At 33.9% G+C, this 16,276-nt stretch overlaps 1 protein-coding gene across 3 annotated transcripts in view; it reads left to right on the plus strand.

The window, feature by feature from the left end:
- The window catches only part of LOC118187972 (uncharacterized), a 737,440-nt gene that overhangs the window by 211,676 nt on the left and 509,488 nt on the right, over positions 1-16,276 (plus strand). The window lies entirely within an intron of this gene.

A 16,276-nucleotide genomic window follows, 5' to 3' on the forward strand; every position in this document is an offset into this window, starting at 1 on the left:
AATTTTGCACATTAGAATCCAATACCCAGTTTAACAGCTTGAAAAAGTATGCACACAGTGTGTATGTAAAAATATTTCTTAATTCGTCGATAACTATTATGAATGTTTTACTTATTGTTAGTTACGTCTAAAATAGTTATGTTAGATGAAAGAATATTTTGCAAAAAATCTTTAATAATTGAATTAAAAAAGCAATAAATAATTAAATTATAGGGATCAAGGCTACAATCTGAATATTTACTTTAAATATTATGCAGTAGAAAAATACCTTAACATGGTAAATAATATCTGCACAATCATTTAAGTGAAAGAAGGCGACGTTTAATAACTTCAATTCTAGCAATAACAGCAAGACAAGACCAAACAATACCAACAGATGCATTTGTAAAATACTGCTTCTTTACGAAGTAAATATATATTTACGAAGTAAATATAAGGAATATTCCTGTTTCAGCTCATAAAATAAAATGATAATTTAAATTTGGGGCTTGATAAGTTTTTGGAAAAAAATACTGTTGTCTACTGGATAAAAAATCTGGATAATTTTCAGTGTTGTTCTTAATGTAGCTGAATTCTCACTATTAACAGCTTAATACGTAATTCAGATATTTTCCAAGCCAAGAATTCTTAATGAGGGGTAAAATTATACTTAAATGTTATATTATCTGTTAACATTAATTCCAGCTACGCATATTGGTAAAAAACAATTGCATTTTTTGACTGCAGTAGTATGATTCCTTCAATTTATGGGTAAAGCAAGGGATGAACATCAGCAACTTAAATAACAAGGAATAAAAATAAATCTGAATGTTTTCATAAGGCAACAGAATGAACTGAATACTTCTTTTGTGTTTTAAGTTTAAATTAAAAATTAGCGTTTGAAAATGGAAATTTGGAATCCTTATATTCCGGACAACATCCAAACGTGAAAGTTCAACAAAATGTCTTCTTTGGAATTCAAGACTACATAAAATTTATGGCGGTAAGCCAACATAAGCTCTTTTTGTGGAGTTTTAAATGACCCAGATGCAAAGCAAAATTCTAAAGCTTGGTAGTATTTTCTAATGCTTTTAGAATACAATTTCTATTCAATTTCTTACCAATTCTATTCAATTTCTTTTGAAAGATATGTATACACCACGACCTAAATTTCATCGAATGTTTTAAATAGGGATTCTACATCATCATCTTCTTGTAAACTGGATCTTATACTCTTGCAAAATAGGATACAACCATAGCTCTTGCATAAATCCCAAGAATACTAAGGAATACTGATAATCTTTCGATGATCGAGTTCATTAGTAGATAATTCCTTAATCTTAAAACTACTTTTTGAGTAACCAAAATGTTTAATAGTAAGTGAACTTTTAAGATGCTTAATATTTTTATAGGTTAAATTTTCGTGCACAAGGATATTAAAAATGTTTTCTTTTTCAATGTTTTCCTTTTTCAAAAATTATCATATAGATAATTTTTTCCTTAACTCCCCAGTACATTCCAGTGAAACTTTTGCGTCAGTGCGTACAAAATGATTTACATAGCTACAAGTTACGCCATAATTTATATTTCTGTAATAATCCATCCCTTTTTCCCAACATGATTAACTTTATAATACTTAACTACAACGCCATCTTTAAATTACGAATATGAGCGGCCAGCTCTGATTTTTACGAATTCTTCTCTCCTCCCATTTACAAAAGGATATCAGCATACAAAACATTTATGATAATTATTTTATGATAATAAAAGGGAAGTGATATATGATTTAAGTTATATATATGATTTAGGGTTTATTAAAATAATGAATGCAAAAAAAATCTGCTTAAAGAAAAAAACATATTTTAAAACTTTCTGCCCTAAAAAGTAATTTTTACGCGCACAAACATATCTTTGTTTATTTATGGAATAAAACATTTCGTCCGAACTATTTTTCCACATTTTTAACCCTCTGAGCATTATGATCCGCTTTATCCGGTTATCAGAAATTTTCGTTATTTGGCATATATTAGCTTCTAATTTAAGATATTTTGCTTTTTTACTTTCTTTAATAACGTAAATATCATCTTAATGAATGTACGTTTATGAAAATATAGACTAAAATAAGTAATTCTACAAACTAAATTAATAAATGCTGTTTAAATACCAGTTTTCATGTCGGATCTAAAGTCCTGCTCCCCTCAAAGGGTAAATTATGTCAAATTATGTTTATAGGTGTTGTTTTAGTTACTGGAAAATATTTTAATGAAAATCCAGGGATTAAAATAAAAGAAAGAAACGCACCATTCTGTAAAATACCGTAGTTTGAACTAAAGCACCTTAAAACGTTGCATCATGATAACACCTCACACATTGCGTTTAGGATTTTAAAATGTCAAGCAAACGTTTGCTGTTGAAATATGTAATGATGTGTGAGTGTGATTCCTCATTTCTTCTCACGCTCACAGATCGTTTCTTGCAAGAGCAGCATACAAGTACATTTTAAAATGTACTTGTATGTGCTTTGTACTACTGTGCTTTGTGGGATGTTTTCCCTTCACGTTGTTTTCTTCCCGATAGTTTTTTCCTCTATGGTCACAGAGGACACCGTTATTTTAGCACTAATAATAATCTACTACACTTTACAACCCTGAATTTACTGGGAGAAAGGAAAGCTGAAGATAATGAAGGCAACTTTACGGAACGAGAGAGAACATTTTCCATTATTTGTTTGTTGGATATTGGCTTTATACTCATTTACAAATTTTTTCGAAATTCTTGCCGCATCAATGAAATAATTATACATAAATATTATACAGGGTGTGTCATAGATCATGTGGCAGACTTGGAGTGGTGGTGGAGCGTACTAAAAAATGCATTTTTTGTATAGGAATGTAGGGTCTAAAGTGAAGGGTTAAGACAGAAACGAAAAAAAAAAAAAAAAAAAAAAAAAAAAAAAAAAACGGCACGAGGGGAAAATGTGTTTATGTACAAAATCAACGCAAAGTGCTTCTTTGCAGCAGTACAGTATTCACAATAAATGTTCAAGAAGGGAACACTAACAGTAATCGGAACTACAGCTGTGAATGGGCTGGCAATGCAGCGGTAGAGGGCAGTAGTGAGCCGGACAAACCACAATCCGATGCATCAGAGATTCATTCGCAACTCCTGATGTCGAGCGTGATGGGTGAGTTTACGCACAGGGAAAAAGCTGACATGCATCTCATGTATGGTGCTGCTAATGGGAAGGCAGAGCAGCGCTATGGTTGTACCAGGAACGGTTTCCGAACAGACATATGACGAAACACCCAATGTTCGAGAGGTTGCATCGGTCTCTGTGTGAAAACTGGTGATTTGAAGTCACCTCTGACACTAGGAGTGGAAGAAGAAGTGTACGACAACCTCGCATTGAAGCATCCATCTTGAACATTGTGCATGAATCACCTCAGACAAGTACAAGAGCTATTGCACGTCATCTTTAGCTGAGTCATTCCACCTTTGGAGAGTATTGCATGAAAATGGTTTGCATCCATAACATTTTCAGAGAGTCAAAGCCTTACAAGAGACAGATTACCCTCTTCGAGTTCATTTCTGTCATTGCTTCTTGCAGCAGTGTGCGGCGCAAGCGGATGTCCCATCGGATGTGCTATTCACGGATGAGGTAACTTTCTCACAGGACGGCATCTTCAATAGCCACAACATGCACATATGGGCAACTCATAATTCACTCGTCCACATGCATTCCAAACCCGCTTCTCCGTGAATGTGTGGGAGGGTATTGTCAACGGCTACCACATAGGCCCATACCTCTTAACTGCACGTACAAATGGCTTATGTTGTCATATTTTTCTGCAAGAGGTGCTACCGGAATTGCTGCAGGATGTTCCGGCTGTCGTTCCTGATCGTATGTGGTTCCAGCATGATGGCGTACCAGCCCATAACCACGTGCGGATCATCAATAACTTGGACATTTCCGGACCGATGGATTGGCCGTGGTGGACCCGTTCGATGGCCATTCCGTTCGCCAGATTTATTCAGCTTGGATTTTTTTACGGGACCATCTAAAGAGCATTATTTACGAGACTCCCGTTGACTCACTGGAGGATCTCTTTGCACGGCTGCAAGCTTGCGCGAAATTCCTGTCGTTTTCAAAATGTTCGTCAATTCCTTCTGGAACGTTACCAAGCATGTATTACTGCTGGTGGTCGCAATTTTTAACATTTACTGTGAATACTGTATTGCTACAAAGAAGCACTTTGTGTTGATTTTGTGCATAAACACATTTTCCTCTCGTGTCGTGTTTTTGCGTTCCTACCTTAACCCGTCATTTTAGACATTGCATTCCTATAAAAAAATGCATGTTTTAGTACGCTCCACCACCCCTTCAAGTTTGTCCCATGATTTATGAAACACCCTGTATATATACCCAAAAGAGTGTATATATATATATATATATACACTCTTTTGTAAAAAACATCGAAGCACCAAGGACTTTTGCGATCATAACGAAATTTGGTATGCAAAAACATCTTGATCGAACATGCAAATGATCAAAGTTTCGAGGCAAATGAACAGAAATTGCGATCATAGCGCGGATTTCTAGTGCGCAATTCACAAAGTATAAAACCAATAACAGGGGCAAAATTTATCTTTTTTGTTGCTGCCATTGTAATTCCGTAAACAAGCAACTAAAGATGCCACCACGACGATATCGAAAACCTTACAGACAACTAAACGACTTCGAACGTGGTCGCATTGTAGGGTTGCATGAAGTTGTGTGGTCATACCGAGTAATAGGCCGCCATCTGCCGCGTACAAACACAGCTGTGCAAAGATGTTGGCAGAAATAGCTGGTACAAGTAAATCGCCGATGGAGGCTCTGGAAGGCCAAGGAGCACAAATGCTAGGCAAGCTAAAATGATTGTTTGCCAGGCCCGAACCGCCCCTACAATATCATTGTCGACTTTCAACGCACTACAGTCACCTCTATACCTCCCGTGGTACCGTCCACCATCTCATGGCGCTTGTCTGAGGCGGGTTAACGCTCACAGAGTCCTTTAAGATGTTTGCTTTTGACCCCACAACATCGGCGGAGTCGTCTAAAGTGGTTTTGCAGCCGATCATCATGCCTGCCATCAGACTGGCATCGTATAGTGTTCAGCTATGAACCCCTCTTCACTCTTGAAGCAAATAACCACCGTGTTCGTGTCTGGAGAGGACAGGGCAAGTGGTCTCAATCAGCCTTTGTTTAACAAAGGCATACAGCCATAACCCCTGGTGTGATGGTGTGGGGTGCTATTTCTTAGGACAACAGGTCATCTTTAGTCATCCTCCTTACATCTTTAACAGCTCGACGATATGTCGATAGCATCCTGCGGCCGGTTGCATTACCCTTCATGTCACGTCATCTTGGGGCTATTTTTCATCAAGATAATGCCAGGTCACATAACGCTCGCATATCTCTGGACTGTCTCCGTACGGTTGATACTATTGCTTGGTCACCAAGGTCACCAGACCTTTCACCAATCGAGCACGTCTGGGACATGGTGGCCGCCAGATTCGGGCACCACAAAATATCGCAGACCTGGAGCGACAACTGATGAATGCCTGGCAGAATGTGTCGCAGGATGACATTTGGAACTTGTACCATTCCTTGCCTCGACGAATTCAAGCACGCATTGCCGCCAGGGGCGGTTCGACCAACTACTAATTTGAACACTCAATGGGTGATTGTGAGCCGTGAACAGACCTTGATTTTTTCACCATTTTATTAGCTGTGTACGAGCTATACACATATTCACTTTCATCAAAAACAACCACTTCCTTCATGGTGCTTCGATTTTTTTCCAAAAAAGTGTATATATAGATATATATATATACTTGTGTATATGATATATATGAGAATATATATCATCATCTCATATATATATATATGAGAATATATATATGAGATAGATAATATATATGAGAATCTCTCATAGATTTCTCAAAATGCATAAATCTATTATATGCAACTAACCAAAGTCAATATAGAGTTTAATTGTTTATAAATTTCCGTCTTAAGCTAGGACTCAATTAAGACTTCCTAAATTACCCAATTTCAGTAAAGGTTAATTAAAGGTAAATTCCCAAATTACGTAAAAGTCATAAAAATAAGTATTCTTGTGTCATAATTAATTTAACTGTTTTTCTGCGGAAGAGCATTATGTGTCCGTAAGTCGAACTCCAAGCAAAATATTACATAATTTCTTAACAATTTAAATTCTGAAAAGTGAAATTATTATGCTCTCAACGACATTGCGCATGTCGTTGAGAGCGTTGTCGTTAATGCGCTGCTTCGTTGACGGTGGCAGTGAGAAATCTAATGCATAGTTGCATAAAAAAGAATGAAGGGCATTCACATTCTAAGCAAAAGATCCTTTTAGAATTTAGTCTGGAAATGAATAATGAATGTATATTTGAAATACTTAGTTTCATTTTGAATATTCTATATAAATATTCTTATTCCAATGCAATTATATCTATTTTTATATTCCTTACGTAAAGAAATATAATTATATTTCGAAATAATGTGCAGTATATTATGGTGTATTTTTTAAAGAAAATAACGCAATGACTTGAGACGGTTTAAAATAAATTCATATAGTGAAAAAGATACGTTAGAGGTCAAAATTTGATAATGTCGTTAATATCTTGTTGTAGCTGTAGCGCCCATTCCTGTAGTATTCCTTTTCCTATGTAAGTCGAAGCTCTTGGAGGCTACCTGGCGGCACACTATGACCTTCTACTGTCGTCACAACATGTCCTACACATGTTTAATGGGATTCAGGTCCGGCTGGCTGGCCACGGCAGATATGGAATGGCATTATTCTTTTCAGATAACTCCACACCATTCGAACGCTATGCGAGCGGCCAATACCGTCCATAAATATCGAGTCGGTAAACCATTGCAGCGATAAAAGGACGCATAAGATAATGTAGAATTTCATCGCGTTATCAGACCACCAGGAATCACGTAGAGGTCGGTGTGTCTGCTCGTTTCAATCCCAACCCATACAAGTAAGCCTCCACCTCTGCAATGGTCTCTTTTGACGATTTTTGGCGTATCCCTGGCTCTAGCCATATTCACTGCTCTCCGGGAGTCATTCTAAAAGTTAACCGAGACTCATCCGCACAAATATCTTAAAGGTATAGGGTCGATATACAATATTTCTCTCTCGAAATATATGGTTTCCTACTTTTTATGGTTTGTGTTTGTGATTTTCTGTAGTTTCACATGTTTTCAACTAATGTTACAAACTATGTTCGTGGTGCAATTGGAAGCATACTCGAAGTGTATTCGAGTCAAAAACAAACAAAAACAAAAAAACAAACAAACAAACAAACAAAAAAAGCTGGTGACTCTACAAGTGGAGCCCGAATTAAAAGGTGGCGCTCGATAATTCTTCACCACCAGGACTTGGCGAGTGAGTCCCCTAATCCTGAGTCACCCTTTAAGCAATATATAAGGTTGTAGAGTCATTAGGACATTTTTTTTGAAGCAGAAGACATGAAAAATGAGCAATGCCCTCACCGGGACTCGGACGTGGACCTCTCGAATACGCGCCAAGTGTACTGACCATTACATAAAAAAGGCGTGCTAAGAAGGCGGGAGAAATAGCTTAAGATATTTTCTCTGGCCTTTCCGCATGCCTTCGTGGTGTAATTGGAAGCATACTCGTATTTTAGAGGGTTCGAATTCCGGTGAGGACACTGCACATTATACACCTCACCTATTAAAAAAAACACCCTAATGATTCTAAAATGTGACATTAATTTGATGAGGAGTTTGAAAATATCAGTCTGTAGCAGAATTTCAGTTATTTAATGAAAATGAGTTTCAAAATTACGCATTGTTTGGTAGTTGTTTTCACAATCCAAGGAAAATTTACTTATTATAGTAATATTTGGAATATATTTTTGCAGTTAAAAATATGTTTTTTGTATTATTGTCTAAACATATTATAGGTAGATAGTAGGAAAGGAAAAGAAAACAGTATCTTCTACATCTTTAAACGTAATTAATAAAAAATCGTTTAGTTTTTTTCGATGAGGTACATGCAGGCTATTTCTATTGTTCTCGGTTGGCTTTTGAGTTATAAAACCCTCTGGTAATTTTGAAATAACCCCCTAACACTTTCTCGAATCGAACCAGATTTTAAAGTGAAAAATGTTTTGCATAATGCACACATTCATTCACTTTAAAGGTTTTCTTCTCGTTCCCAAATCGAACTTGGTATCTATCGGTTTGCAATCGACTTTTGAAGCATTTACAAGCTCTGGTAGAGAAAGTAATTCAACAGATGCTGAGCATTACTTCTTTCAGTACACACTCTGTGGATCGATTGTTATCAAAACTATAAATTTTGAAGTGTTTTATCTTTTCTAAAAACTGTAATAAATCGTACGAATTGAGTATATTATATATGGCCGCACTTTATTTTATATGTGTGTATAACAATAGTTTTTACATTATACATATAACAAGAATTATTACATTTTCATGGATTTTAACTATCAAGAGAATTGCTTTCTAAAATGCGTCAAGATCATTGTTAGAGCGGGTGTATTTTAATGCAATTTTATTTCTATATTATTTAATGAGAAATTATCGCCTTTTCCCGTGCTCCGTAATTAATAGCATGTTCCAATAGTAACTTCAGTGACCTTTTTTCGAATTCCGGTGAAGGCACAGCCGATTGTTTATCATTCTGTTGCCAAAAATCTAACAAGCTCTACAATTTTTACTACACTTAAAAACATAATCTTTCTTTAATTACGTTACTAATTGTATGACAAGTTATTCAAATTGTTTTCGATCGTATAATATACGATATCATTTAAATGAAGCTTGTTAACTGGTTTATGATTAAATACAAAGAATTATATATATGAAATGTATATAAATTAAATTTTCAGTTAATTAAAGTGGCCGTAACAAAAACCTCATCAATTAAATCTTTCGTCGTGTTAATATGCGCAAGTAACAGTTGACTCGTATCTTTAAGAAAAGTATTCTTCTGAATTAGGAAAACATATGAATAGTTTTGAATTTACTGAAATATCTATAATGTTTTAGGAGTATCAAAAATAGTTTCAGAATCGAGGGAAAATAAAATAAATAGCTCTGAAGTGATGAAATGTTGGGAAGCTGAAGAAGATATGCTTTAGTAATTATTAAACATAACAGATGTATGAAAATATCTGGAGAAATCAGCAGTAATTCACATTCGCATTAATATTTACTGCCACTTTAGCTGTATTATTCAGTCTGCCTCTGGTGAGCGTACAAACCAAAAATGGGTCGTCAAGGTGCAAAATGCAGCAACCACCACATACAGTATTCTGTTTCTGGGGAATCCCAGCCATAAGAACGCGTGTTGTTTTCGGATTTGGACCGATATTTCACTACTTGTTCAGTGCTTCCATCAATAAGTATAATATATGCTTATACACTTTGAATATGAACATGACATTATATAATAATAGGTGTAATATTTTTTCAGTTTTATGTCACGTTTTGTGAATAAAGCTTTTGTAGGGAGTTAAAATGTGAAAAACCCACCGAAGCTCTCACCAGGACTCAAACCGGCTGCTAGTCCAGCTGCTAGTAGGACGTGCTACGACTCACTATGAAAGCATAGTGAGGAAAGTAGAAAATTCCTCATATCCGCTTCTGTGTTACGGACGACTGGAGAGAGAGGAATTAAAGCAAGTCGATGGGGCTGAATTATCGTCTAACTTCATCTTAATCGGCTGTTACTATTAGCGACTATTGAATCCAAAAAAAAAAAAAAAAACATCTATACTTTCTAGGGAATTCGAACTTCGGATCAACTGGCTGCCAGTCATGCTGATAGTTACAACATGAGAGTATCTTGCCTGGTCCAAATAAATAAAATATTTTCATTTGAACTAAGAAACAAACAACATATGTTTGAAGTGTATCATTTCAAAAGTAGTAATAGTAATTATATGATTTCCATAAAATGCGGAAGACGCATGTACTTCAACAATTGCAGAAGTATGAGTAAAATCTTTTATCCAATAACGCTGAGTCCAAAGCTTTTATAAACAAATAAATGTAAAGAAGAGCTATGTTTCTGTACTGAGGAACAAAACTGCAGTGTCTGTCTTAATCTAGCATCACTTAACATGAAATTCCTTTTTCTAATGCTTGCTTTTGCTTTCCAAACATGTAGTTCAACATTTTTTATAATCGAATTTATAATTAAAATATGTGAAACGTAGGTGTCAAGTTACGGCTTTTGCATTACTTCATTGTGTTTATTAATCAACGAGTTATGCTTGAAAAACAAATGATCTACAAAAGTGATTCGTGTTTCGTCTACAAAACGTGTTTCAAAGATTTTTGCATTCATTGTGCACAAGATACAGTATTGTTAACTTCATATCTAGAATTTATATCACTCTACAATTTATATCATCTATAATGTAGATACATAAGTATAGATATAGATAGACACTTTTCTAACGGATAAAAAGTTACGATTCTAAATCAACAAACTGAGAATAAAACGATTTACAGTTCTGCCTTCAGAATCATTAATGTCTTCAGAATTCTACACTTCAGTTTATATCCTACTCACTTCCATTATAAGCCCTAATCTTATTCACGAAATGTCAAATTTCTAATAAGGATGATAAGGAATTCAGGCTAATTAAACGTCTGTGGGTTCTAGAGATTAGGAATTTATACATTCGAGAACACCATTTGCGAATTGTCTCTGTAAAGCTCTCAAATGGAATTCGCATGATTTCAACTTGTCCTCATGAAAGTCTCGTACTGGTAAGTACCATTTCGAAGTTAATAATCTGATACCGTATTTTATTTCTAACATTGAGAGTCCCATTGAGTTCGTCTTCAGTTCCAGATAATTAGATGTCTTGTGAACAAAGCAGGGAGGAGAAATTGCCTGTGACTTATTGGAGTGAATTTCTTCACATATATTTTACGTAAATTGCTCCTTTGGGAAACATTAATGAAATCTTGTGAGTAATTTACACTAAGTAAAGTTCGTATTTCCTAATATTAATGCAATTGTAATGAACAAAATTAATTTCATTAAATGTAAACTGAACTGACTGAGATTAGAATTTCTTTGCGGTGCAAAATCAAAGGAAATCTTATTAGCCCATTAATTCTAAATATATCGATAATAGGAATTTTTATCAGGAGAAATCCGAGGAAAGGTTCAGCATATATCAAGCTGATTTAGCAATAGAGTTGAATTTCAGTAAATATATGGACTCCTGCCATTCGGAATTCCAGTTATTCGGTTGCTCTGTTCATTTTTCTAAGCCAATTCAATTTAAGGTTGTTTGGAAATAAGAATATTCCTCTCATGTTTGCTTACGGTATAATGTTTATCAAGTATTGGTAATGTTTAACAAGTATTGGAAGATCTTAGTTTCAGTTCCTGTCCAGGACGAGGTAAATATTCCAGAATTCATATTATTACAAAATACTTAATGGTTTTCTAAGTTTGCTGTTAACTTGTAATTTTTCTTTTATTTAAAAAGTGCCGAATGGGAAAATAGTCGAGGAAATATTTTTAATCTATTTTATTATCTATTAAATTATTCATGGCTGTGTGCATAGGAAGTGTCTTGGCTTCTGCATATGTGACATAAATATGAGCCAGTATCTTAAAATGTCTTGCACGAAAGCATTCCTTTAATTAGAACATATGGCTCTTCTGTGCTTTGCCATATTTAAAATAAACCTATTAAATCAATTTATATGAATGTGTAATTGCTGTATTATTTTCTCGTAATGGTAAATAATTTAATACAATTGCCCTATAATATTAAAATTTCCATATAATTGTCTTTGTAAATAATAATTGTAATGCCATAAATTGTAATACTGAATAATTTATTAGAAGCCTATATATAAACATATCGTACACCAATCATATCACACATATATGTCTTTATATTATATGTCAATTCTACATCAATAATCCTCTCAATTATACCTGTCAAACATGTCAGTCATATATTAGTTTGTCGCCATTGTTCATTTGGCAATCATGAAGCTAAATATTAGTGACAATCATGTAGCTAAATTTTAGCTAAATATTAAACGTGTATTTAAGCCCTTTGATTAATTTTTGTTGCGTAAGGTCATTGATGGTCTAAACCATCTTCAATGAGTATATATTATATTTTAAACTTTGTTATTTTATACAAAAGTGCCTTGATTTAGGTTTAGTTCAAGAGAAAATCAGGTACGCTTTTTCCTAATTTTTCAAGCTTTTGATTTAATGGGCATTAAAAAGTTTAATTTATTTGTAATAATAATTGATAAAATATAAATGACACTTGTTTAACATTTAATATATATGTAATTTATTATTAAGCCTGATTACATCTATGCTACTGGCCAACCAGCGGCTTTGCAATAAGACCTCTTAACACCGGTAGTTCAAACCATGGTCAGATTCTGGCAAACAGGCTGACTGCATAGGATTTTTCTTAATTTCTCTCTGTGCAACGTTAATAGGAGATAGTTTTCTATCCAAAATGCTTCACATAGGCATCCGTGTCTCTTGGCTGAGAACACTAATGTTATTTGTTGCAATCAAATAAACCAATCAAATTCATTGCTATTAATGCATTTATGTGTATTAAACACCAAAAATGAAATACGAATTTTGCATGTTAACTCCTATATTTTTGACAAAGGTCTCTTTATAAAATATTGCAGAGCAGCATTTGTATGTGTATATCCCATTTCGATGCATACAAAATAAAAAACTATGGATGAGGAATACAAAAAGTAAAAGAACGAAACGAAAATCACAATATTTGGAAGAGTAAAGAAATAAAATAAAGAATTGGTGAAATCCTAGGAATTTCAGGAGTCGAATAAGCAGAAAGGACTGAAAAAATCCTACTTCGGGTAGCATGAAAACATCTGAATAATATTTTTATTATCAGACACATTATGTGGAGATACAAAATTATAACTAAATGCAGATTCTGCGAATATAAGAAAAAAAGTGAATGAGTTGATAGTTTTTCTAAGGATTTATAACCTTATGTATATCCCAGCGTGGGCTTAAAATGTTACAGTGGGTTTGTTAATTTTTTGTACCACAAAACTAGCTCCTAGAGTATACGTTAGTAGTTCCTTTTGAAATTATCCTCATTAATGAATTATTTATTTAAATATCGCTCTAGAACTTGAAACGTGGAATTGCATAATTTGGGATTGGATGTTCTTTTAACTACGCTTACAGGATCGGAAATCTGTAATTTCTTTGTTTACCACAGAATTAAATACAAATGTCGTCATATCGGGCATATAAAAAAGAGTTATACGTTGGGAACGTTATAGAATTTTTTTTATATCAACGATAAATAAATATACGTTTTTTAAACGGTATTTCGTAATCAGGTTTTGTAAAACACACCGCGCTGGAAATTTTTCCGCTATTTAATATTTCATTCGATATTTTTCCATGAGTTCCAAGTTCAATAAAATATAAGATTCCTAAACCGATAGAAGAAATCTCTTAAAAATGTTCATAAAATTTGCTAAAATTGGCTTTGTTATAGAGATTAGTGTTTCAAGAAACCAAGAATGAATGCTGAAACTGGGTTAGCATGCAAAAACTTTTATTAGAAATATGTTTATAAAAGTATTTAATCAAAGATATTACGTATTATTATTAAATAATCAGAAAAGCCGCAGTTTTTTACTTCACCATCGCTAAGCACCATCAAGAAGCAAAATTCAATAAAGCTTCTTTAATAATGAGCTCCAACGACTGCAGATAGATTTAGATAGTTTCTTTGAAGAAGTGGTCATTTAAGGAGTTAGTGTTTGGTATTATATTTATTCGTGATCTCAGAAATACTGGTCACTTTCAAAAAAAAAAAAAAAAAAAAAAAAAAAAAATCCGTCGAGGCAAACAGAGACTTATTGCAGCTCCAGTTTTTGATACTTCGCCAAGAGCATCTTGGTTCTTATGCAGTGCTTTTATCGAAACATTCTTTTTAGTAATAAATTTTACGAGTAAAAATTATGGAATTGCATTTCCGTGCTTTGTCATGTAAGTGAGTTAAAGCCTTGTATGACGTTAAATATTTCTAAATTCTGTTTTAAATTTTGTTCTATTTTTTTTTAGGAAACTGTGTTTAAAAGACGAGCTGCCGTTATTATGTTCAAACATTTCTGGGGTTTTCTTTTGGTAAAAGTTTATTTTACCCAGTCCTAAAATATTTAAGTTTTCAATCCAATCGAGTAGAAACTATTCGGATTAACTGAAAGTACACCCTACTCAGATACACAGCAAATTCGGTTAATTGGGTTGTGAAAATTTGGTTAATTTAATTTTTTCTACACTTCAAATACACATTTACCTTTACGCATGGGAAGAAATTTTATTATGTTATTCATCCTGTTACATTTCAACAGGAAAATAATTTTTCATTTGCATTTGAACGTAAAACTAAATGCAAATTATTTTTTTATTTGCATTGCTCTATTTTACTTGAACAAAAAGGCTTTCCATTTTTATGAAATCGAATTAATAATTTATTTATGTCTAACTACGTTGTTTAATATAATTTTAGAAAAGAAACTTCTTATAGTTGAACAGAAACTGGCAGATTGAACAGGGAATTGTTGGGATATATACATTACTTTATTCCTTTTTGTAAATATTTATGTCAGACGCCACTAGATAAAATAAATTTAGGCACACTTATATCGTTTATTGTCTGTAGATACAGTAAAATCATACATGCAGTGTAACCTCCCTAAGATGGCCACTAACTATACCGGAAATTGTTTAGTCTTCAATGGATATGGTCGCCTTTGAAAGGAGTGAAGTTCTATTGTCACGAATATTTGTGTTCTCCATAACAATAATCACGATATTTTTCTTTATTGTCGCTTAAAGAAATTTCAGTGCATAAATATTTAAAATATTTGAAGACCATTTGTGTAATAATATACTTTGTTGGAATTCGAAAGTCAGAAAGATTTAAAAATTTATTACTTCAGCTTGCAGAGTCATTATGTTATTTTGAAACAGAGGACATGAAAAATGAGCAATGCCCTCGCCGAGACCCGAACCTGGGGCTCTCGAATACGCACCGAGTGTGCTGCCGTTACACCAAGAAGGCATGCTAGAAGGAGGGAGGAAATACCTTATAAATTAATTAATAAGATAAGTCCCCCCATATCTAGCTGCTCTTAAAGGGTCGTTTAGACTGGTTTAAGGGTAAAATAGAGCCTGCATTGACAATAATCTACACAATGTATTGTTTAAACCCTAATATGATGACTTGTTACTGTATTAAAATAAATGTGTAGGACGTTTAATAACTATAAAATTGTGTTTTTTTTTTTTTTATTGTTAGCCAATATATGTGTTTACACATACACATGTAAACTACTGTGTCTTGAAATTCATTTCTGTTTCTCATTTAAAATTTGATTTAAATTCATATTTTATTCTGCCAAGTCTATCATCGAACCGCCTTGTAGTGAACAAAACTGTATGAAGGTCATGCTGTGTTGGAATTGTCTGTCTGACTATGCTACTACTTACATCAAGAGTGCACGCATAAGGAAAGCAATAATTCCTTGTAAGATGATATATTTAATGTTACGAGAAGAAGTCTACGAATTCAAAATTAGGATGTTGATTACCAAGTTTTTACATGAATAAATGTTTATTTAGGAAGTTTTCAAAATATTGATTAGCTAAAGTAAGCAAATCTTCATCCCTGATGATGTAATTCGTTACCACCTCATTCTGTGAGTTCTTGTCGACGTGTTTATTTTCACGTTTAGAAGAATCATGCTGTGTGGTCATGTCTGAAACTGTCAGTCACGCATGCACAATTATTATCTTATTCTCTTGGAAAAAAAACTGTCAGGCATATTAAAAATTCTCCCGAATTCCTCCTACCTAATTTCAAAATAATGGCTTTCCGTTTGGTAACCTGATTTGCATTCTTCGCTTGTCTCCTCTCAAGGGGGACACCAGTGATTATCTCGCGTGAAAATGGACGAAAATGCCAGCAGAATGTGTGATTAAAAGGACATTAAGTGTTATTATCCAGAACATTAAAAGATATTACCATTTCCCGTGGAACATATCTCTGAAAAGTGAGAAGATCTATTAATTAGTTAATTTTCGTTTCTGTTCAGCGTTAGGTACCCGGCGATTTTTTATCGTTTACTCCGAACTTAACTTTTCGTTATTGATTCTTCAAC

The sequence above is a fragment of the Stegodyphus dumicola genome, chromosome 6 (genome assembly GCF_044657685.1).
Source record: "Stegodyphus dumicola isolate Sdum_Otavi_A_Nest chromosome 6, ASM4465768v1".
Classification (NCBI taxonomy): Eukaryota; Metazoa; Arthropoda; class Arachnida; order Araneae; family Eresidae; genus Stegodyphus; species Stegodyphus dumicola.